General features: G+C 38.0%; 1 protein-coding gene across 1 annotated transcript in view; it reads right to left on the bottom strand.

Moving 5' to 3' along the window:
* Positions 1–766: 766 nt before the first annotated feature.
* Positions 767–25490, bottom strand: part of KITLG (KIT ligand) — a 121412-nt gene continuing 96688 nt past the window's right edge. The window contains exon 10 of the mRNA XM_034987871.1: positions 767–2173. The gene's annotated coding sequence lies outside the window, so the exon portion shown is untranslated. The remainder of the gene's footprint in view (positions 2174–25490) is intronic.

Raw genomic sequence — 25490 nt, 5'->3', positions numbered from 1 at the left:
GGGTGAGGGAATGTCTTTACAGGAAAGTATTGCAGCCCAAGGAGGTGAGGAAGCTTCCCAACTGAGGGATATCAGAACCCAGGCAGGTGAGTTGGGTGCTCACCCAGGGATGGGGTCTAGTACAATGAATCAGAACTCAAAAAGGGTGAAGAGTGTATCCATGCAGGGAAGAGACTGGTAGAAACAATGGGAGATATTACTTACTGAGGAACTGAACAAATAAGTAAATGTATGAAGACAATGGGAAGCACATTTCTCACCTTTGCAGAGGGGAATTCCAAGTATGGGAAAGGAAATAAGCTAGAAGGAACTCTGTCTTGTTAGTTTAGAATTAGATATATCAGTGTGAACTCATGGTTTTCAACATATGTAGATAAAGAAATACATAGATTTTAATGTGTGTATGTACGTGTGAGTATTGCTAGGGTTGAGTAGCAATGATATTTCAATAGACTCAAAGACACCTAGCAGCTGGATTTTGAATTCTAAATACCACCCTCCAGTATATGACTAACTCCAAGCCTGGGGCAGGGAAGAGAACAAAATGATTCTGGGACATCTTTTTCTCCAGAAAAAAAGTGCTGGCAGAGTGATGTGGACATATTAAAAGGAGAGAAAAGCCAGTTTGAAGGGTCTCACACTGGCCAAATGGGGGACAATTTGAACATAAAATACCAATAACAGTATAAATCTTGAATAAAGTAGGAAATCGTGAATCCGCACTCTTGGATATCATCAGCCTCAAAGTAACTCTCTTCATAGAATGCTTATGAATGGCAAAGGGAAAATTAGTAATTCTATAGCAGAGAATTCTGGCAGCTCTTATCTTAGCGAGGTGATCAAAGAACATGATCAGCAAGGGGACAAATTGAATTGTGTATCACCTGATAGGATGCAATGAGAAGAACATAGTGTTTCTTCTCTAATATTCTTGCCAAAGATGCATAACCTGACTCTAATCATGAGGCAACATTGGAAAAACCCAAACTTAGACTAATTCTACAAAATACCTGGGCTGTAATCTTCAGCTACAAGGGACAGAAAGCAAAACTAGAGTTTGCTATAACCATTTGTCTCTGGTAATAAGAAGTAAAGAAGTAGGCAGCCTAAGGCAGCAAGGACAATCATAGGCATGTTAGCTTCCATTCTTTATTGCCACATTGCCACAGGATGGTTACAGGACCCTACAGGCATGAAGAGAGGAGCACAAACAGGGATTATAGAGCACACCAACTGAGTCTGTCTTTTCATTTTTTTTAAGAGAGTACAATTTCTCAGAAGTTTTTGTCCCCCAGACCTTTCCTATATCACTTTGATCAGAACTGAGTCACATAATGCCCCTGAGATAAGTCACTGTGGGGCAGGAGAAGTGGGAAGAAGGATGGTATTACTATAATTAATTCAGGTCACTTATGATTTATCTTCCAGAACTGGGGCAGGGATCAGCTTTCTCAGTAAGACCATCCTTGATATGCTAGCTGAATACACCAGGGTTCTATTAGCAGGAAAGAGGAGGGGGAGATGTAGGTGTGTAGGCAATGGATGTTTTCTGTCACAAATGGCCACAACTGTTGGTCAATTACATTAAAATGTAACATAACAATTTATCACCAGATCCTTCTGAAAATATCAACCTAAGATACACTAGTAAAATATGGTTCTAACCTGCCTACGATTTAAGCAATTATGAGATCTACAGAGTTTTTTTTATATATTGTTAGCATATTTTTAGATACAAATATAAAATAGGAGCACATAGAATCTTTTTCTTGTTGAAGATGAGCTAAGATCTATTAAATTAGTCCCAGTTTGTGATTAAAAACTCTCAATCTTAGAAAGAAGGAAAAGTTTTCCATTATGTAAGAGAGATGAGATTCCATATAAAATCTTTGAGGAACACAGGGGACAATGTTTCTGTCTTCATGATCAGGAAAGACCTTAAATAAGTAGAATATAAATCCAAAAACTATTTATCAATACGACCTTATAAAGATCATCTAATCTTGCTCCCTGTTTGCAGATAAGGAAGGACCGATGCCCAGAGAGAGAAGATTACGCATGTTGCCAGAGGTTGCTCAATTGTTAGGGGAGGTAGAACTTGATCTCAGACCTCTTTACCCCAATCCAGTCTTCTTTTATCTGTATCCTTCTGAGGCTGAGACAGTTCAATAATCTGGAAAAAGAAATGCCTAATGAGTTGTTTTGATTTTTGTTGAAAAGAGAAGAGATAGGAAACTGGAGAAATTTCCTGGCTAATCTAACCTCTGGCTAGGAAGAGAGCACCAGAGCTGAAAGATTCTTATGTCATGAACAGAGAGAGAAATAACAGGTATGAATGTTTGGTTTTATGTAACCAGCAAGTCTATTAAAACTCTAAACTTGTCTTCCCCTGCCTCCATGTATTCACTGAACACCTATATTCTATCTGGCACAATAGGATATAAAATGAAGTCCTATCTTCCAAAGAAACTAGGTTTTCAAATCTGCCTCAGGATTATACCCATGATCACAAAGAATCAAAACTATGGTTCACAGTCTACTAGGAATCAGCTATATCACCATAGTCCAATGCAACTAGTTCTGCCTCCAAAATTAGAATGCATTTCTGATTTCTCAGATTAGCACTGGATGAAGCAATTGTCTTTGGTTTAGGGGCCATGATTGTTAACAAAGGCTATCTTTGCACACTTGCATCACACTCACTGTTGTGAGGCACATGCATGGTGAGACAGAAATCAAGGCAGACTCCGAGGATTGAACACCAGCATCCAATCTCCCACCTTAAATTCAGTCTGAGGTCTGTGTTTATTGAAGAGAATGATGTGCAGGATTGTTATTTTTCAGTCTTTTATTCTTTTAAAATTTTTCTTAATAAAATGCATATATACAGTGTAGCTTATGTACACTGCTAAATACAAATTAGTGTGTCTATGACTGTGTAAATATAGAATTAGAACTCAATAGTTCGTGGGTTGCTAGAAATGAGTATCAGTTTAGACCTGGAGTGAGAAAGGGTAATAAGCAACTAGCGAGTAAATGACTGCCTAGAGGTCTATGGTGAGAGGTGACCATTTATTAGAAGAGAACTGATGAGGAACATCTCCTCCCTGCCAGGTGTTTTACAGATCTTACTTCTTTAAGCCTCATAAAAATTGCATGAAGTAACTTTTATTATCCCCAGTGGAACAAAAATGGAACCGATTCAAGCACTTCTCCAAGATCATATAGTTGGCAAATGGTAGAGCCCAGATTTGAACCCAGTTTTGTATGATTCTGAAATTTGTGTTCTTTGGATAATAGCGTCCTATTCCCCAACAAGACTGCACAGCTTAAGATCCAATGCATGAAATTACCTTCTTTATGTACAGGCCTAGGAGAACTATCCTTCCTGGTCTCTAGCCAGGAATAACTTTTTAAGAGTCTTATGAGCAAATGGTATGTTTTTAACTTGAGGATACTCTGAGTATATCTTCTTATTCTGAGATTCCTGTTACAATCCTTAGCATCAAATCTGTGACTCATCTCTAGCAAGCTAGAGAACCTACTCTATGCATATTTATTTTTCAAATGTCACTCTTGTCTTCATGTTAACTTTTCTTCTATGCTTTGTCCCACTTTTATATGCAATTATTTTATGCTAATTTATTTTATTGCACTGTAATGGAATAATTGCTTTAAATTCTGCCTATAACAAGGCATAATCTTAAGAATGAAATAGAAACCCAAATATAAGATCATTCACAGGCAGAACATGACTTTAAGAGTAAAGGATTAACTTACAAATAAAGTTATAAACTATAGAAATGTATTTTAACAACATAATTTACTTACAATATTCTTCATTGTTGTTGATATTAACCAAAGCATTTTCCTGTTATGTGTTAGAAATGAGAGAAGCACAAAGGAACAAATTGTTTGTTTATAGGAATAGATACTCATTTTTCTTTTCACAACCAGTAATATGTGCTACATGCCAGACATCATGCTAGGCCTGGGAGTAGAAAGATGAATGAGACATAGTCTCTCCCCTTAGTTATAGATAATAGCCATGAAGAGGAATTAGTGCTATAATAGACATTTGTGCAAGACCTTCTGACATTAATGTAATAAAATGACTAAAACTTAGCCTTTAAAGTCAGTTAGACCTGGATTTAAGATAGTTCTTTGCTGTATTACTTTTCTAGGACTGCTGTAATAGATTACCACACACCAGGTGGCTTAAAACAAGATAAATTTATTCTTTTGGTTTGGAAACCAGAAATCTGAAATCAAAGTATCAGCAGGGTTGTTTCCTTCTGGAGGTGTTTTTTTTTTTTTTAAAGGTTTTATTTATTTATTTGACACAGAGAGACACACCAAGAGAGGGAACACGAGCAAGGGGAGTGGGAGAGGGAGAAGCAGGCTTCCCGCTGAGCAGGGAGCCCAATGCAGGGCCCGATCCCAGGACCCTGTGACCAGGACTTGAGCCGAAGGCAGCCGCTTAATGACTGAGCCACCCAGGCGCCCCATCCTTCTGGAGGTTTTGAGGGAGTATCTGTTCCATGCCTCTCCTAGTTTCTATGGCTCTGACAGTCTTTGATGTCTTTTGGCTTATAGATGCATCATTTGAATCTCTACCTCCATTGTCACATGGCTTTCTTCCCTTTGTGCCTCTGTGTCTTCAAATGGCCTTTCTCTTTTTTTAGCCATTGGATTCAGAGCCCACTCTACAATTGCATCTATAAAGACTCTCTTTGCAAATAAGGTCATATCCTGAGATTCTGAGTGGAGATGAATTTTGGAGCAATATTGTTCAACCCAGTAAATTCACCTACTAGTTACATTAGTTTAAATAATTATTTCTCCATTCCTCATCTGTAAAATAATGATGATGGTAGTAGCTATCTCCTAAATTGTTAGGATATTTAAATAAAACTTACATAAAATATGCTGCATACTACTCGTCACAGAATAATTGCTAAATAAGTACTAGCTAGTAGTGGTTCTGAGAACTGTTGAGTCCATTTTTTTTGCATGCTAATGTTTTATTAATTAGTATTCAGGAAGTTTATTTTCCAAAATCTATGATATGCATCCAGTTGAATAATTTAGATTATTTCTAAAACTTTGCAGTGGAAAACTGTCGTATGTGAGCAAAAAGTCTCTGAGGAGTATTGGTATGTCAAGTACTTTACGGTCATGAGGATTGGAAATATGAAAGTCACGTATCAAAAATGTGTGCATTTGGAAATAGGTCATTTAAATTTGATCTTTAAAGAGGGTACAACTATTTTCAACATCTCTAGTAAATTTGAATTTACTTAAGCAATAGGCTCTTTTAGTCGATGTGATGAGGTTATAAATAACAGAGTCATCTGATCTCAAATATCCAATTCTTATTAAATTAAGAAAATTATTTCCTGAATATTTTATCTGCCTTGTTGTTTATTTTTAATTGACCTTAATTTTAGAGCAGTTTAAGGTTCATATCAATCAATTGAGCAGAAGGTATGGAGATTTCTTATCTATTCCCTACCCCCACGATGCAATACTCCTCATTATCAACATCCCCCACAAGACTGGTACATTTGTTACCACTGATGAACCTACACTGACACATCATTATCATCACAAGTCTGTAGTTTACATTGGGGTTCACTCTTGGAGTTTTACATCCTATGCAATTGGACAAATTTGCAATATAATATATCCACTATTATAGTATCATACAAAATAGTTTCACTGCCCTAAAATTCCTCTGTGTTCTGCCTATTCATCTCTCCCTCTCCCCTCAAAGTGATGGCAAATACTTATCTTTTTATTGTCTCCATAATGTTTCTTTTCCCTTAATATCATAGTTGGGAACCACACATTGCGTAGCCTTTTTAGATCAACTTTTCACTTAGCAATATGCATTTAAGTTTCCTCCATATCTTTTCGTGGCTTGATAGCTCATTTTTTTAAGTGTTGAATAATATTCCATTGTCTGAATATACCACAGTTTATCCATTTACCTACTTAGGGACATCTTGGTTGCTTCCAAGATTTGCCAATTATAAATAAGCTGCTATAAACATCTGTGTGCAAACTCTCGTGTGGACATAAGTTTTCCTGTGGGTAGATACCAAAGGGCGTGATTGCCGAATTGCATGGTAAAAGTATGCTTAATGTTTTAAGAAACTTCCAAACTGTCCTCCGAAGTGGCTGTACCATTTTGCATTCCCACCAGCAATGAATGAGAGCTCCTATTGATCCACATTCTCACCAGTATTTGAAGTTACCAGTGTTTTGAATTTTGGCCATTCTAATGGGTATATAGTGGTATCTTATTTCTGTCTTAATTTGTATTTCCCCAATGACATATGATTGGAACATCTTTTTTTTAAAGATTTTATTTATTTATCTGACAGAGAGAGACAGCGAGAGAGGGAACACAGCAGGAGGGGGAACTGGAGAGGGAGAAGCAGGCTCTCCGCTGAGCAGGGAGCCTGATGCGGGGTTCCATCCCAGAACCCTGGGATCATGACCTGCCAAGGCACATGCTTAACTGACTGAGCCACCCAGGCACCCCTGGAACATCTTTTTGTATGCTTATTTACCATCTATATATCTTCTTTGGTAAGGTGTCTGTTCATGTCTTGGGCCCATTTTGGATAGTAATCCCTTCTTAGATGTGTCTTTTGCAAATATGTTCCCTGTCTGTGGCTTGTCTTCTCAATTTCTTGACATTGCATTTCACAGAGCATGAGTTCTTAATTTTAACAAAGTCTAACTACTAATTCTTTCTTTCATAGATCATGCCTTTGGTGATGTATTTTTAAAAAATCATCACCATTCCCAAGATCATCTAGGGTTTTTCCTATGTTATCTTCCAGAAGCTTTATAGTTTTTGTGCTCTATATTTAGGTCTGAGATCCATTTTGAGTGAATTTTTGTGAGGGGTATAAGACCTGTATCTAGATTCATTTTTTGCATGTGGATGATGAGTTGTTCCAGCAGTATTTGTTGTAAAAACAATCTTTAATCCATCGAATTGCCTTTGCTCCTTTGTCAAGTATCAGCTGTATTTATGCGGGTCTATTTCCTGGCTCTCCATTCTGTTTCACTAATCTGATTTGTCTATTCTTTCACCAATATCATATTGTCTTTATTACTGTACCTGTAGCAAATTCTGAAAGTCAAGTACTTCTAGTCTTCCCATTTTGCTCTTCTCCTTCAATACCGAGTTGGTTATTCTGGGTCCTTTGCCTCTCCATATAAAGATGATATTTATTTATTTGACAGAGAGAGAGAGAAAGAGAGCGAGCACAAACAGGGGGAGCGGCAGGCAGAAGGAGAAGCAGGTTCTCCGCTGAGCAGGGAGCCTGATGTGGGACTCGATCCCAGAACCCTGGGATAATGACCTGAGCCGAAGGCAGACACTTAACCGACTGAGACATCCAGGTGCCCCGCGACTCCATATAAACTTTAGAATCAGTTTGTCCATATCCACAAAATAACTTGTGGGGATTTGCAGTTTTTCCTCATATAAATCTTGTACATACATTGTTAGATTTATACCTAAGTATGTAATTGTTAATTGCTAATGTAAATATTATTCTGTTTTTATTGTCAAATTCTACTTGTTCATTGCTAGTGTATAGAAAAGTGATTGACTTTTGCATAACAGCCTTGTGCTATAGACAGAATGTTTGTGTCTCCTCAAGGTTCGTATGTCAAAACCTAACTCCCAAAGTGAATGGAATTAGGAGATGGGGCCTTGGGAGGTAATTAGGTTGTGAGGGCAGAGCCATAATGAAAGGGATTAGAATTCTTATAAAAGAGACCCCAGAGTACTCCCTTGCCTCTTTTAAGGGCAGAAAGGAAGATGGATATCTACCAGCCAGAAAGTGGACCCTTTCCAGACACTGAATTTGTTGGTGCTTTGATCTTGGACTTCCCAGCCTCTAAAACTATGAGAAATAAATCTCTGTTGAAATTAGCCACCTTGGGGCGCCTGGGTGGCTCAGATGGTTAAGCATCTGCCTTTGGCTCAGGTCATGATCTCTGGGTCCTGGGATCAAGCCCTGCATCGGGCTCCCTGATCAGCGTGGAGTCTGCTTCTCCATCTCCCTCTGCCTCTCCCCCCATTGGTGCTTGCTTGTTCTCTCTCTCTCTCTCAAGTGAATAAATAAAATCTTTAAAAAAAAAAAAGAAATTAGCCAACCAGTCTGTGGTATTTTGTTACAGCAGCCACAACAGACTAAGATACCCTGTATCCTATAATTTTGCTATAATAGCTTAATTCCAGGAGGCTAGTTTGCTTTTGGAAATTGATCTGAAGACCCAGTAAAGGGAAGGAAAGACGGAGGACAGACACAGTTACTACAAAAGCAGGATTCTTCTTAGTACAGTCCTTTTGCACTAATAGCCTTTATGCTCTCCAGTTTGATTTCCTTCTTGGCTATTATCTCTTAGTCTGTCCCTTCAGCACTGACTAATCTATCAGTAACTTTTTTTTAATGCACACGTTGACACTTTTTTTTCACCTTTCTTTCTAATAATTTTCCAACAACCATAATTAATGTTTAAGGTTATGACTCATTTAATACCCTAGTTCCATTTCCTTGATCTTTACATTAATAATCTTTACCTCTAACCACTCACATGTCTGCCTACACCTCTAATATCTTAAACCCTGAGATTTTTCTCTCTGAATGAGCACTCCACCTCTTATACTTACTTCCTCAATTTCAGTAAGATTGATTTTTGCTTTTGTTGTGATCTTCCCTATTCTCAAATTATTTATTATTAGCTTTCAGTTTATTAGAATCTGAGCTTCATTTTCTGCTTAACCCCTTTCAACAAGAAAGTATGCCCCTGTTCCTTGATGCTATAAACATCCTCCAAGTTTATTGGATAACATGCCTCATTCTACTCCAACTCCCTTAGATTTCTGAATTTATCACTAATTTTCACATTTATAGCATTTTATTACTCTCTGGGCTTGTGGCTCAGCCCTGCATTTAGTGTTATAACCTTATTTTTCCTCTTGGATCATAGACTGGGCTTTCCCTTGTCTGTGTTGCCTATAGGCATCTGGATAAGTATTTTCCCTGGAATTGTTCAATCCTAAATCCTAGCTTCGCCACAGCCTTACAGGTGAAGCTGTTAGTTATTCCACCCACCCCCATGTGTATGATCTAGATAGCCCCCTACACAGGTGGAATCCCAGGCTTCATCATGTCAAGTATATACTCATTAGACCCTTTTCATTCTTTTACTCTCTTGACTGCTTAGTGGAGTTTATACTCCATTATTTTCCAAATCTGGATCACCCTACTGATTCACAAATCCAAGATTTTTAAATACTCTTAAAGGAAATTGCATAATCATGTTGGTTGGGCTCCATTAATGTTTACAGTTTTCAGCTTCAATGAGATAAGCAATTCTTTTAATCATTCTTAGTCAATCCCTTACACATTCCTTTTAGTAACTGTTCAAAACAGAACAAAAAACCTTTATGGTTTTTTTCAAGCCCCTGATTAATAAAAATAAACTACTTTTTATGTAACCCTAGAATTTGTATATTTATAAGAACATCCCCAATTTCACTCTCTACTCTTTCTAACATGCTATTCTTTCATCATCTTTCTCTCTCCCTTCTGTATCAGCTAGGGTGACACAAATGGATTCTCCTAAAAAAAAAGGAATTCACCAGAAAGATATTGTCATATCACATGTCAGATAATACTATCAAAAGGAAGCTTAGAAATGTGGATTTGGAAATTTTTGAGAACCAAGGAAGCCCCAGAGGAAATTATGAAGCAGTCTCTTGAATGGCAAAAATAGTTTGGTGTTCCACTCCTGACCTCTGGGATGAATCCAGCTATTTCTAGTCTCTTGTTACTCTGTCCAGTACTAAACTTCTGGGAAAAGAACATCCAAGTGGCTTAGTTTGGATTACAGAAGTTGCTTCTCAGCTAAGTGGAAGCAGGACTCTCAATTACACATCCACCAGACTCTAACTACTGGAGAAGTGATACTTCCCCAAAGGGAATTGGGATGCTATGAAGAAGAGAAAAATGAATGCTAAACAATCAAAACACAACAAAAATCCACTATCCTTCTGAGAAAGAATTGGTTCTACTCTTTCCCAATTCTCCCACTGGGTTCTGATTCAATCCCTTGTAGTATTTAGTCATAACCTTCCTCTCCAATATAACCCTTCGAATCCTGCTCCTCTTTGTATCTGTTGAAAACCATCATATGTTCCAGTCCTAAAAATTATAGACTTCAGAGTCATCTTTGTCTTTGTCTTTTCAATTACTTACCAACAATCATCCAGTTGATTGATGTTAAAGTTACACTGATAATATGTGAAAAATAGTTCTCCAATTAAGTTTCTTTCTCTTTACCTCAGTTGAACCTATCATAGGCTATTACAACAACATCTTATTTTCTTTAATTTTTTAAGTTTTTTTTTTCTCTTTTATTTTTTTGGTTTTTTTTTTTTTTTCTTTTTTTCAAATTTTTACTTAAATTCTATTTAAGTGCAATGTTGGATTTGGGAGTAGAAGTCAGTGATTCATCACTTACATACAACACCCAGTGTTCATCACGTCAAGTGCCCTCCTTAATCCCCATCACCCATCTAGCCTATCCCCCACTCACCCTCCATCACCTGTCAGTTTGTTCTCTATCTTTAGGAGTCTCTTATGGTTTGTTTCCCCTCTCTTTTTTCTTCCCCCACCCTCCAATATGTTCACCTATCTGGTTTCTTAAATTCCACATATGAGTGAAATCGTATGGTATTTGTCTTTCTCTGACTGACTTATTTCACTTACCGTAATACAGTCTAACTCCATGCATATCATGACGAATGGCAAGATTTTATTTTTTTGATGGCTGAGTAGTATTCCATTGTGTATATATATCACATCTTCTTTATCCATTCATCAGTCAGTGGACATTTGGGCTCTTCCCATAGTTTGCCTACTGTTGATAATGTTGTTATGAACATCAGGGTGCATGTATCCCTTCAAATCTGTATTTTTTTTTTATCCTTTAGGTAAATACTTAGTAGTGTAATTCCTGGATTGTAGGGTAGTCCTATGGTTAACTTTTTGAGGAATCTCCATACTATTTTCCAGAGTGGCTGCACCAGTTTGCATTTCCACCCACAGGGCAAGAGGGTTCCCCTTTCTCTGCCTCCACGCCAACATCTGTATTTCCTGTGTCATTAATTTTAGCCATTTTGACTGGTGTGAGGTGGTATGTCATTGTGATTTTGCTCTGTATTTCCCTGATGATGAGTGATGTTGAGCATCGTTTCATGTGTCTATTAGCCATCTGTATGTCTTCTTTGGAAAAGTATCTGTTAATGTCTTCTGCTCATTTCTAAACTGGATTACTTGTTTTTTGGGTGTTGAGTTCAATAAGTTCTTTATAGATTTTGGATACTAATCCATTGTCAGGTATGTCATTTGCAAATATCTGCTCCCATTATGTAGGCTGCCTTTTGGTTTTGTTGATTATTTGCTTCACTGTGCAGAGCTTTTTATCTTGATGAAGTCCCAATAGTTCATTTTTACTTTTGGTTCCCCTGACTCCAGAGATGTGTCTAGTAAGAAGTTGCTATGGCTGAGGTTAAAGAGGTTGCTCTTGTGTTCTCCTCTAGGATTTTGATGGTTTTCTGTCTCACATTTAGGTCTTTCATCCATTTTGAATTTATTTTTGTGTATGGTGTAAGAAAGTGATCCAGTTTCATTCTTCTGCATGTTGCTGTCAAGGTTTCTCATCACCATTCATTGAAGAGACTTTTTTCCATTGGATATTCTTTCCTGCTTTGCTGAAGATTAGTCAATAGCTGTGGCTCCATTTCTGGGTTTTCTATTTTGTTCCACTGATCCATGTGTCTGTTTTTGTGCCAGTACCATACTGTCTTGATCATTACAGCTTTATAATATAGTGTGAAATCCAGAATGGGCACGCCTTCAGTTTTGGTATTCTTTTTCAAGGTTCCTTTGACTATTCAGAGACTTTTGTGGTTCCATACAAATTTTAGGATTGTTTGTTCCAGCTCTGTGAAAAATGCTGGTGGTATTTTGATAGGGCTTATATTAAATGTGTAGATTGCTTTGGAAAGTACAGACATTTTAACAATATTCTGCTAATCCATGAGAATGAAATGTTTTTCCATTTCTTTGTTTCCTTTTCAATTTCTTTCATAAGTGTTCTATAGTTTCCAGAGTACAGATCTTGTACCTCTTTGGTTAGATTTATTCCTAAGTGTCTTATGGTTTTTGGTGCAAATGTAAGTGGGATCGAATCCTTGATTTCTTTTTCTGCTGCTTCCTTATTTGTGTATATAGAAATGTAACAGATTTCTGCATATTGATTTTATATCCTGCACTTTTGCTGAAATCATGTATTAGTTCTAGCAATTTTTTGGTGGAGTCTTTCAGGTTTCTACATAAAGTATCATGTCATCTGCAAATAGTGAAAGTTTGACTTCTTCCTTGACGATTTGGATGCATTTTATTTCTTTTTGTTGTCCAATTGCTGAAGCTAAGATTTCTAGTAATACGTCGAATAGTAATGGTGAGAGTGGACATCCCTGTCTTGTTCCTGACCATAGGGGAAAGGCTCTCAGTTTTTCCTCATTGAGGATGATATTATCTGTGGGTCTTTTGTATACGGCCATTATGAAGTTGAGGTATGTTCCCTCTATCCCTACTTTGTTGAGGGTTTTTATCAAGCATGGATACTGTATTTTGCCAAATGTTATTTGTGTATCTATTGAGAGGATCATATGGTTCTTACCTTTTCTTTTACTAATGTGGTGTCTCACATTGATTGATTTGCCAATATCAAACAACCCTTGCAACCCAGGAATAAATTCCACTTGATGATTGTGGTGAATGATTCTTTTTTTTTTTTAAGGTTTTATTTAATCATTTGAGAGAGAGTGAGAGAGAGAGCATGAGAGCATGGTGGGAGGCAGAGGGAGAAGCAGACTCCTCGCTGAACAGGGAGCCCGATGTGGGGCTTGATTCCGGGACCCTCATGACCCGAGCCGAAGGCAGACGATCAACTGATTGAGCCACCCAGGTACCCCTGTGGTGAATGATTCTTTAATGTACTGTTGGATTTAATTTGCATCCATGTTTATCAGGAATATTGGCCTGTAATACTGCTTTTTAGTGGGGCCTTTGTCTGGTTTTGGAATCAAGGTAATGCTGGCCTTGAAAAATGAGTTTTGAAGTTTTTCCTTCCATTTCTACTTTCTGGAACAGTTTGAGAATAGGTAGTAACTCTTCTTAAAATGTTTAATAGAATTCCCCTGGGAAGCCATCTGGCCTTTTGTTTGTTGGGAGATTTTTGATTACTGAATCAATTTCTTTGATGATTGTCTATGTGTTCAAGTTTTCTATTTCTCCCTGTTTCAGTTTTGGTAGTTTATAGGTTTCTAGGAATTTACCCATTTCTTCCATTTGGCCCAATTTGTTGGCATTTAATTTTTCATAATATTCTCTTATAATTGTTTGTATTTCTTTGGTGTTGGTTCTGATCTCACCCCTTTCAATTGTGAATTTATTTATTTGGGTCCTTTCTCTTTTCTTTTTGATAAGTCTGGCTAGGGAGTTTATCAGTTTTATTAATTCTTTCAAAGAATCAGTTCTTAGTTGGGTTGATCTGTTCTACTGGGGTTTTGGTTTGTTTGTTTCTCTATCATTTATTTCTGCTCTAATCTTCATTATTTCCCTTCTTCCGCTGGCTTTAGGCTTCATTTGTTGTTCTTTTTCTAGCTCCTTTAGGTGGAAGGTTAGGTTGTGCATTGGAGATTTTTTTTTGCTTCTTGAGGTAAGGCTGTACTGCTATATACTTCCCTCTTAGGACAGCTTTTGCTGCAGCCCAAAGGTCTTGGGCTGTCATGTTTTCATTTTCATTTGCTTCCATGCATTTTTAAAAATTTCTTCTTTAATTTCCTGGCTGACCCTTTCATTCTTTTTTTTTTTTTAAATTAACATATAACGTATTATTTGTTTCAGAGGTACAGGTCTGTGATTCATCAGTTTTACACAATTCACAGTGCTCACCATAGCACATACCTTCCCCAGTGTCCATCACCCAGCCACCCCAGCCCTCCCACCCCCCACCACTCCAGCAACCCTCAGTTTGTTCTTTAGTAGGATGTGCTTTAACTTCTATGGATTAGTGGTCTTTCCAAATTGTTTCTTGTGATTGACTTCAAGTTTCATAGCATTGTGGTCAGAAAATATGCATGGTATGATCTCAATCTATTTGTACTTGTTGAGGCCTGACTTGTGACCTCCTATGCCATCCGTTCTGGACAATGTCCCATGTGCCCTCGAAAAGAATGCGTATTCTGCTGCCTGAGGATGAAATGTTCTGAATATATCTGTTAAGTCCACCTGGTCCAGTGTATCATTCAAAGCCCTTGTTTCCTTGTTGATCTTCTGCTTAGATGATCTGTCCATTGCTGTAAGTGGGGTGTTAAAGTCCACCACTATTATTGTATTGTTATCAATGAGTTTCTTTATATTTGTTATTAATTGGTATATATATATTTGGGTGTTCCCAAGATGGGGGCCTAAATATTTGCGGTTGTTAGAGCTTCTTGTTGGATAGACCACCTTTATTATGATATAGTGTCCTTCTTCATCTCTTGTTACAGTCTTTGGTTTAAAATCTAGTTTGTCTGATATGAGTATGGCTCCTCTGGCTTTCTTTTTGATGTCCATTAGCATGATAAATGTTTCTCCATCCCCTCACTTTCAATCTGCAGTAGTCTTTAGGTCTAAAATGAGTTGTAAGCAGCATGAAGATGAGTCTTGTTCTTTTTTTAAATCCATTCTGACCCCCTATGTGTTTTGATTGGAGCATTTAGTCCATTTGCATTTGGAGCGATTATTAATAGATATGAATTACGCACCATTGCGTTGCCTGTAAAGTTGTTGTTTCTGGAGATTTTCTCTGTTTCTTTCTAGTCTATTGCTTTTGGTCTTTCTTTCCCACTCAAAGAGTCCCCTTTAATATTTCTTGCAGGCCTGGTTTAGTGGTCATGAGCTCCTTTAGTTTTTTTTTGTCTCGGAAACTTTTTTTTTTTTTTTTTTGAGAGAGAGAGACAAGGGGTGGCAGAGGGAGTGAGAATTTTAAGTGGGCTCTGCTCCCAGGGCAGAGCCCAGTATCTCGATCTCACGAACCTGAGATCATGACCTGAGTGGAAATCAAGAGTCAGACACTTAACCAACTGAGTCACCCTGGTGCCCCTCTGGGAAACACTTCATCTCTCCATCTATTCTGAATACCAGCCTTGCTGGATAAAGTATTCTTGGCTGCATATTTGTCCATTTCATCATGTTGAATATATCATGCCATCTCTTCTGGCCTGTCAAGTTTCTATGGATAAATCTGCTGCTAACATTATTTGTCTTCCCTTGTAGGTCAGGGATTTCTTTTCCCTTGCTGCTTTCAGGACTTTTTCCTATCCCTGTATTTTGCAGATTTAACTATGATATGCCTTGGTGTTGGTCTGCTTCTGTTGATTGTGGTGGGAGTTCTCTGTGCCTCCTGGATTTGGATGTCTGTTTCCTTCCCCAGATTAGGGAATTTTTCAAGTAGAATTTGCTCAAATAAACATTCTGCCCCTTATCCCCCTCTTCTTCTTCTGGGACTCCTATGATATGAATGCTATTATGCTTTATGGAGTTGCTGAGTTCCCTAAGTCTACCTTCATGATCCAAAATTTTTCTCTCCCTCTTCTTTTCAGCTTCATTATTTTCCATAATTTAATCTTCTATATCATTTATTCATTCCTGTGTTTCTCCCATACTTGTAGTCATTACAACCAGTCGGCTTTATATCTCGGTTATAGCATTTTTTATTTCAGCCTGACTAGTTTTTAGATCTTTTATCTCTGTGGAAAGGGGCCTCCTGGAGTCTTCTCTGCTTCTCACAAGCCCAGCTAGTAGCCTTATGATTGCTGCTTTAAATTCTGGATCACTAATATTATCTATATATCTTTTGATTAGATCCCTGGCCGTGACCTTTTCTTGTTCTTTTTTTGGGATGAATTCCTCCCTCTTGCTATTTTGTCTAGGAGGCTGTCTTCTTCTTTGTGTTAGGAAAGCCTGGTATGTTTCTTGTTCCTGAGCGTAATGGCTTTATAAAGAAGAGGTCATACATAGTCCAGGGCCTGGCGCTTCAGGAAGTGTTTCTGTTGTATGCAGTATGCACTCTGCTGCTGTGTTTTGGCTCTTTCCTTCAGGTCCTCTGCGGAGTTTGCCTACAGTGGGGAGTGGGGAGGGTTTGGACCTTGTCCAGTTTGTGGTGAGTTTAACTAGGTGGGTTTTGGTCTGCTTGTTGAAAGAGGCTAGGTCCTATTTCCACTAGAGCTAAAGCTTGGCAGCCCTCGATGCTCAGGAGACCCGGTGTGTGCAGGAGGTTTGTGCTGGTCTTCTGCAGGAGGGCTCTGTGGTTGCACGGGCGCTAAGCACATTCGCCCTAGTAAATACGCACCTGCAGAGCACAGGCGGGTGAGGCTTGGTGTAAGCAGCTCCAGCCTCCACGGAGGGTGCTCTGCTGCTCCCTGAAGTCCATTGGTGTTGCTGGGCGGGGCAATGTGTCATGAGGGGGGAGTTTGGCCTGCTGCTGTTCAGGAAGCCCTCACAGAAGAGTGAGCGGTCTCTCCTCATGTGCCCCAGGCAGCCCTCAGATCCCTGCCTTCACCCTGTCTGTGTCCAGATGGGCTTCCCACCTGGTGGCACAGTGCTCCCGTGTTTTATCTGAGGTGCGCTGGCTGGGTTACAGATCTCCACGTTTTAGGGACCTGGCATGGCATGGACTCGCCCTGATCCTCTGGGGGAGGGTTTTGCCATGCTGTGGCTGGTGCTGGTGGTCACATGACTGTGTAGGAGCTTGGAGTTCATGGTACAGTGCAGCAAAGAGCCGGTGTTCAGGTTAGCTGCCCTCAGCTGCTTTCTCTGCTGCTATGCTACTGAATGGAGCAGTGCAATGGTGTCCACCAGCTCCTTTGTCCCCAGACAGTGCTGCCTCTCCCAAATGCACTCCCAGAAGGGCAACTGTCTCTCCCACTGTGACCCAGGGGATCCTGAGACACACTGCTGGCTCCTGGGCCTCTGCCCTCCTTCTTCACAGGAGCACAGCTATGCCCACTGGGCTCCACCCCAGCAATGAAGGTGACTTCTGACACTTCAGTCTTTGAGCTCCACTGCTTGTAAAAACTTGCAATCATCAGCCCCTCTCGTTTTCCAGTCAATGGTTTTGGGGACATGTCTGTCTTGTGCAATCCCCTGTGTGCTGCCTTCTCTCTCTCTCTCTTTCTTCCCCCTCCCCCCATCATCAGGGCTCCCTCCCCTCCACAGCACCCACAATTCTTTTCTCCCCCAAATCACATCTCCATACCTCCTACCTTCCACCTTTTTTCCCTTCAGCTGTGCAGTTTGTTCTCAGTCCTCAGATCAATTTCTTGGGTGTTCTGAATGATTTGATATTTATCTAGCTGTTTTCAGGGATGAGACAAGCATAGAGTCCACCTACTACTCCACCATCTTAACTCACTCTGCCGGGTTCTTTTATAGGCACCCAAACACAGAAATAAGCAAGCGGACAGAAGTCTCAGCCCTCGTAGAACTTATTTTCTGGGGGCGGGGGGGGAGGGGTGGGCAAAACAAAAACTAACCACTAACAAAATGGTAAGGTGTAGAGTGGTATGAAGTATTATGGAGATAAATAAATCTCAGGAAAAGTGGTAAGGAGTGCTAGGGAAAAAGTGTAATGTAAAATAGGGTGCTCGGGAAAGTCTCACTAAAAAGGTGAAATTTGAGCAAAGATTTAAAAGAGGTAAGAAAGTAGGTGGATATGGGGGGGGGAAATTAAGGCAGCAGTGTATGCATAATGTGTGTCAGTGTGTCATTAAAGAATAAGTACACCAGTAAGTGTGGTGGGACAGGAGCCAAGAGGGGAAGAAGGCTTGCAAATTAAAATGAGGGCCAGTCCATACAAGACCTTTTAAGCCATTGACTCTGAATAGAGAGTTTGGGTAAAGAATTACTAGCATGGGTCTCTCCTCTCCCCCACCTCTCTCTCTCTCTCTCTCTCTCTCCTCTCTTTCCAGTTACTATGTGTATGGTTTCTTTCTTTTCTTTTCTTTTTTATCAGAGTATAATTGGCATAATGTTACATTAGTTTCAGGGGTACAACATAGTAATTCAGTAAGTCTATACATTACGCTATGCTCACCACAGGTGTAGCTACCGGATGTCAGCATACAATGCATTTACAATACCATTGACTATCTTCCCTATGCTTTGCCTTTCATCTCCATGACTTGTTCATACTTCTTTTTTTAAAGGATCATTCTGCTTGTTGGATTGAGGTTAGAGTTTGGGTAAACATTTATCACACGGTATGATTATTAGTTTATTTATCTCTGAGATCTCTTCCCCCTTTGAGTGCAAAAGCTATATCTTGTTTATCTTACTATGCTTGTGACTTGTAATTGTTTGAGAGACTTAACGGGTAATCGTATATTTGCTGAATTAGTTCCATTTCCTTCTTCAGGCATAAGAGAAATGTTTGTATTAAATTCAATCTGAAAAGATTACATTAAGCTTAATTTCATAGGAAAGCAACACTGAACTGATAAAGGCATTAGAGTGTAGAAAGGGAAAAGAGAAGAAAGTTAAACCTACATGTAGGTAAATAAATATAAGGTGCAGCTTTAAAATAAGGAATAATTTGTCTTTAGATTTTTAAATGGATTAAGAGCTAAGGGAGTATGGAATTTTACCTTAATCAAATATATTAAACAAACGTCTAAAATGACACTAACTAGACTACAATGCTGTATGTCTCCATTAAAATCAAAGTATTGATAAAATGTTGGAAAGTTAGTCATTTCTCAAATGGTTGTGTAACAGGAGCATAGACCGCTCATCAGATAAGTATCCCATAGTTAAATAAACTTGTCCCTTGAAGCTAAATCAAATTATGTGTTTGAGGCATGTGTATTACTTCCAAATACGAATTTGCAACTTCGTTCAATTTTCAGACACTTCCTAGGTTTCACTAAATGTATTCTTTTGCACCATTATTTGTCTGGTGTTTGAAAAGCTGTATTCACAAGTTCAGCTAGAAAATATTTATAAGGCCTATGGTGCCAGGCATTGGCAAATGTGCTCTCTGGACATGTGCTGAAGGGAACAAGCCACACAACTGCTTCCCTCCCACATAATCCCTCCGGCTCATTGAAATTGGATGACCTTCCTGGGAACTCTTTACTGTAGCCTCCATGGGTGCCAAAAGCCCAAGAAAGCTTGCTGGGTTGTTCTCATTCAAATACCGAGCTTGCTGGGTTTTCATTCAGGCATCTTTAGACACACTTCCTTCTTGCTCAGCGACACTGCTAATTGGCACAGGAAACATCCCAGCTTTGTCCATTTTCTATAGAAGTTGGAAATGCTTCTACCTCACTGTGCTGACAGAATTATATTTTCAATGGTATGAATGCTCCAGACATTTCAATGATAACTTTGGGCATAAAATAAAACACACAAAGCAGTTAGTCTTACACAGACTCATGCCACAGAATAAGTGGTTACAAGCAAGAGTCCTCCAAAATTGGGAGCTTAAAAAAAAAAATGTGTGCTTGGGATATAGTTATTTAACTTTGATAAAAGCTGTACCTAGTGACTTTGTGTTGCTGTGCTCTTTACCTTAATTGGCCTATTTGCACAATTACACATTTAATCTGTTTGCCACTAGTTATAAATAAGAGGCTGTTGTGGTCTGTTTCCAAGGAATTTTTCCATCTGTTCAAGAAAGCACGTTACATTGCCAAGAGTGAAGAAAATTGTCCTTGTATTTTTCATTGGCTAAGAGCCTATGTCTCCCATATTTATTAATGGGGGGAAGAACCTCTCTAATCTGTATTTTTAGGTTTTTCCTGCTTGTAATGGACTTGTGAGGAGTAATAGGCAGAAAGGAGATATAATTACTTGTGAGAGTGCTTGGGCTGGGTGTTTAAATTATTGAAACCTTTTTAAGCCCATCGTAACATTTTGTAAGTTTGTTTATGTCAAATTGCCAAAAGCTACCTTAAATTCTTTGCATGTGTATATGCATATGTGTCTTTTTTGAATTCAAGTAGATGCATGAAGGTTTTGTAGAGTTTTTTGAGGCTAATGATGCTCTTTGGTTGTGATATTTCACATTAAATATATTGATATGAGCAAAATTCATTCAAAAATATTGCTAAATAGATTATTAATGTTTTGCTTTGTGTTTCTCATTGCGTATTGTAAGGTTCTGGAGTATTCAGTAAGAATAAGATAGCGATTCATGACATCACTGTCCTCGTGTTTAAAAGATCATGACAGGGTGACTGACCAGGTTACTAGTCATGCACAGAAAAATCCAGTCATTTCTAGTTTTTACTTCATGTATAAGAAGTTCATTCGTGCTGCCTTTTTTCCAGTGCTGGAAGGTATTTGATGCACTGAAATTCTGTGTGCCCACAAAATGTCTGGAACTATGATAAATACTTGAATGCATAAAAAAGAAGTCTCTTGGAGACCTTTTGTTTAGGTCCTCTTTGAATTATGATTTCTAATTTTGCCAAGTTTTGTTGGAATTAACTTTTAAAGGATAGTTTCAATGGATAATATTTTATGCCTCCCCAAATTAAAGATCCATCAGTTTGTGAAACAAAACTAAAAACAATTTTCAAGATCATAATAAGTCAAAGAGGTTGATGCTTGACAAGGAACCAAATGATAAATAAAACAGGATTGACAGTTCTAGAAATAGAGCCAAAATACACATAGGGATTTAATGTGTGGTAATGCTGTTATTTCAAAGCAGTGGGGAAAGATCAATTATTTAATACAATGTTGAGACAGCCAGCTAGCCATTTGGATGAAGATCAAGCTGGATCTCTATACAAGAGCCCTAATAAATTTTTGGTAAAGTAGTTTTTAAAATAATAATAGGAACCCTAATAAATTAGGGAAAAAATTGAATACAACTTTTTAAATTTATTTAGGATCATGAGATGGGCAAAGTGTGTTTAAAAATAAAGTATTACCTAAAATCTATAAAGAAAAGGAAATGGCAGAATTAACTGGGTAAAATTTTAAACTACCTATGCAGCAAAACGTATCATAAAAATGTAAAAAAAAAAAAAAAAGACAAACTGGGAAAAATATATGCCAAACATATAAAAAGCAAAGGCTGATTTTCTAGATATGCAAAAAAACAAAACAAAACAAAACTCAGAAACCAATATAAAGATAACACCTGAAAGAAAACTGGCAAAAATGTAAGCAGCGTTTATAAAAAACATAAATGACCCATAAACATTCATGTCACAAATATATGCTGAAAACCTGCATGTGCCAATATTATTCAAGGTGCTTATATCAAAGAACAAAATAGACACAAATTCTTGTGCTTGAGTTCATTCTATCATGAGGGCTGGTGGTAAAGAAGACAATAAATAAGGGTACCTGGGTGGCTCAGTTGGTTAAGTGTCTGCCTTTGGCTCAGGTCATGATCCCAGGGTCCTGGAATGGAGCCCCATGTGGGACTCCCTGCTCAACGGGGAGCCTGCTTCTCCCTCTCCCTCCGTCCCTTCCCCCTTCTCATGTACTCTCTCTCTGTCAAATAAATAAATAAATAAATAAAATCTTTAAAAAAAGTAGACAATAGGGGCACCTGGGTGGCTCAGTCGTTAAGCGTCTGCCTTCGGCTCAGGTCATGATCCCAGAGTCCTGGGATCGAGTCCCACATCGGGCTCCCTGCTCAGCGGGAAGCCTGCTTCTCCCTCTCCCACTCCCCCTGCTTGTGTTCCTTCTTTCACTTTGTCTCCCTCTGTCAAATAAATAAATAAAATCTTTTAAAAAAATAAAAAAATAAAAGTAGACAATAAATAGTACCCCTAAAAAATAATTATATAATAAGTTAGAGTCGTGGTTCCTAAACTATGTGCCAAGGCATTTTGAGGTACTGCAGCAGAATTACAGAGATGATGCATGCAAGTTACCTACATTTTTAAGGGAAACATGGCAGCATCTATCAGAAAATGCACAAATTACTAGCAAGGATAGCTCAGAGTTTCAACATTAAATCGTGCTAAATTTCTTTTGGTGACATCATATCTTTTCAAACTTAGCTTCTCAGTGGTTGCTATAATAACCAGCAAATCCTGTACAAAAATCGGTGTGCATCAGGAAATGAGGATGGTGTTGTCCATTAAGATCCCAAGTGTTGACAAACCATTCAGGGTCCAACAGAAACACAAAGCCTATTAAGTAAGTAATTATGATGAATTAAAAATGAAATATAAATATTATTACTTTTTAAAATGGCTAGTAAATTGTTTAGACATAAGTGCTATTTAGTTGTTTGGACCTATCTATTTAATGAATGGAATTGTTAGATATTTCTTTTGGCTAGAGGTGCTGTGAACATTTTTTGAGAAACTAAGGGTACAGTGAATTGATGAAGTTTGGGAACCTCTATGTTAGAGGGTGATAAATGCTATGAAAAAAAAATGCGGAACACACTAAACTGGTCTGAGTGCTGAGGGTAGAAAGGGTGCAAGTTGCTCTTTGAAATAGGGTGCACAGGATGAGCTTTACTGAGTAGGTGACATTTGAGCAAAGCCTTGAAGAGGTAAGGGAGTGAGCCATGTGGAAGGATACCTGAAAGGAGAATGTCCAAGTAGAGGACACAGCTAGTGCAAAAACCCCAACATGGGAGTGTGTTGAGAACATCCAAAGAGTTCAGTGTAGCTAGAGCAGAGTGATCCAGGGAAAGTGGTCCAAGGAAAGGTCAAGTAGGGGTCAAGGATGCATGTCACAGAGGCCATTCCAGAACTTTGGCTTTTGCTCTGAGAGAAATACAGAATTATTGCATTTTAAAATAAGCCTTTTAAATTTACCTTCCAAATAAATAGTTTATTTAAAAAACAAATACTTATATTTGACTCTTCTGATATTTCAATAAACTCTTCACCGGGTAGAGTTGAGATATATAAAGTTTGAACTATTATTGTACATATCTGACAATTCACATATTTTTTTTTAAAATAAATGTATCTTTTTGTCTTCGGAAACTTAGCTTTCTATCTTTGAAGTGAATCACATAATGACATTATTGCTTAGAATGTAGAAGTTGTCCTTCAGACTGTTAGAGGCTATAAACATTTCATTCCCCACCCCATTCTCTCCTACAAAAGAAACACTTCCAATGGTTAAGCCTAGAAGTACCCAATCTTAAATTTAAAAACACTTGTGCATGAAGAGTAGAGGGAGATAACTTATAGTAGTTTTCACCACCAAACATCTAAAGTGTTATAAATAGTTAATGAGTTATTTTTGAACAGTATTCTTTAAGGTTATATTATTTCCTGAAAGCTTTTAGCGGGAGGGTTATGGTAACACATTTTAAAATATTTCAAATGACAATTTTACATTATGTGAATATTACATGAATATGTTAAATTACATACATGGTTTTCTTTTATCTGAGATGAAAATCCTAGAGAGTTTTTTGACCAAACATAAATACCATATTTGAGTGAGTTTATTTCAGAATGAGAATTAGGGTATTTACAAACAAGTAGGACTAAAATCACTGTAATGTTCAGAAAAAAGCAATATACCTCATTGTACTAAGTGACAGCCAAAATACTATTTGTGTAAAAATTATCCTATTGAATAAATAATTTCTTACTGTAGCAAGTAATCAATACTAGTCATAAAACAATTTAGTTAATAGAAGTATAAACCTAATATATAATTTTTAATATTTCTAAGACTTCATTTAGATAATAGCTACAAAGAACTCCTTTTAAAAATGTCAAGTTAAAGTTTTTTTGGATTTTATTTTGTTTTGTATTTTTGTAGTAAGATCAAAAGTTCAGTTTGGGATGTTAAGTGTGAGATTTCACTCAGACATCTAAGAGGCAAGGGATCTGGGCTGGATAAATTAATTAGGTGTACTTGCTACATCTGTGTTATTTAAAGAAAGTAGACTGATTGAGATCACCAAGGAATGAGTATATTCTAACAGAAGAGTGCCAGGGACTGAGCCATAGAACACTTCTTCATTGACAGGACAGGAAGATGAGGAAGGAAGAGAATAAGAAAGAGCAACTACGAAAGAAGTCAAAACAAGACTCAAAAAGTGTACAAGGGAGTGTACAGCACATGAGGTTTCTGAAATGACCATTGGAATTCATTCCATAAGAAATCTTGACAAGAGTAGTTTCAGTGGAAATGAAAATCTGAGTTTAACAAAGAATGCAAGATGAAGAGGATTTCCACTCTAGTAATCCCATAGGTAAAGCTGATAAAACACTTCAGATAAGGAAAACAAAATAGATAAAATGGGGGAAAAAAATTTCCAAGGTACTAGAAAGGTAAAAACAACAACAAAAGCCTCAGAGAGATATTCAAGGCATTCGGGGACACCTTTTTCTTAGGGATACCCACTGATAATAGAACTGCCAGCTAAAGGGTTCAGAAGCTGAGCAGAATTTTCAACAACTCTCAGGGCTGATGGGCAAACACTGAACTCAGGGCTTGCCAAGCAGTATGAGCCCTGGTCAAAACAAAAACGAAAACAAAAACCAACCAGACAAACAAAGAAACAAAACAAAAAACAAAACAAAAGAAAAACCCCAGACATTAGGTTGGGACCCTGAAGGTCCAATAAATGGGCTGTCCAGCAACCCAAATTTAATGTCAAAATATCTCAATTTCTGATTAGGGTAAGACAGTCATGGGGAAGAGCCTGATTTTGTCCCTCAGAGGATGTTTGACCATACCGTAGACATTTTTTATTGTTACACCGGGGGATGCTGTTGGCATCTAGTAGGTAGAGACCAGGGATATTGCTAACGATCCTAAAATGCACAGGGCAGCCCCCACAACAAGAGATTATTTAGTTGACAATGTCAGTAGTGCTGAGGTCCAGAAACCCTGGATTGAGGTGATCTGGAATTGCTAGTGCCCCTAGCTGCCTTAGGAAACTAATAAAAAAAATCTTCTTAAGATAAAAGTAATGCTATTTGGGGACTCAAGCTATATCTATAATTGGTTTTTAAATTTTTATTGACACATATTATATTGTAGATATGGTTCTTCTGTTCTCAGTGCTTTACAGTATTCCATTTTGTGCATATACCATAATACACTTGTTCCATTGTTAATTGGCATTTGAGTAGTTTTCAGTCTGGGAAACTATAAACAGTACTGCTACGAACATTCTTGTGCATATTCTATGTTGAGTATGCTTCTGAGAACATATAGATAGTAGAACTGGTGGGTCTTAAGGGATGCAGACACTCAGCTTTCATTGATATTGTTCATGAGTTTGTTTTTTTTTAAGACTAGTTTATTTTATTTATAATTTATTTGTTTTACTTGCTTTCTTTTTTTTTAGTTTCACATTTTTATTTAAATTCCAATTAGTTAACA

This window comes from Mirounga leonina, unplaced genomic scaffold, assembly GCF_011800145.1.
Source record: "Mirounga leonina isolate KUSES-001 unplaced genomic scaffold, KU_Mleo_1.0 Mir_418, whole genome shotgun sequence".
NCBI classification, from domain to species: Eukaryota; Metazoa; Chordata; class Mammalia; order Carnivora; family Phocidae; genus Mirounga; species Mirounga leonina.
This window is presented reverse-complemented; position numbering and strand designations above follow the sequence as displayed.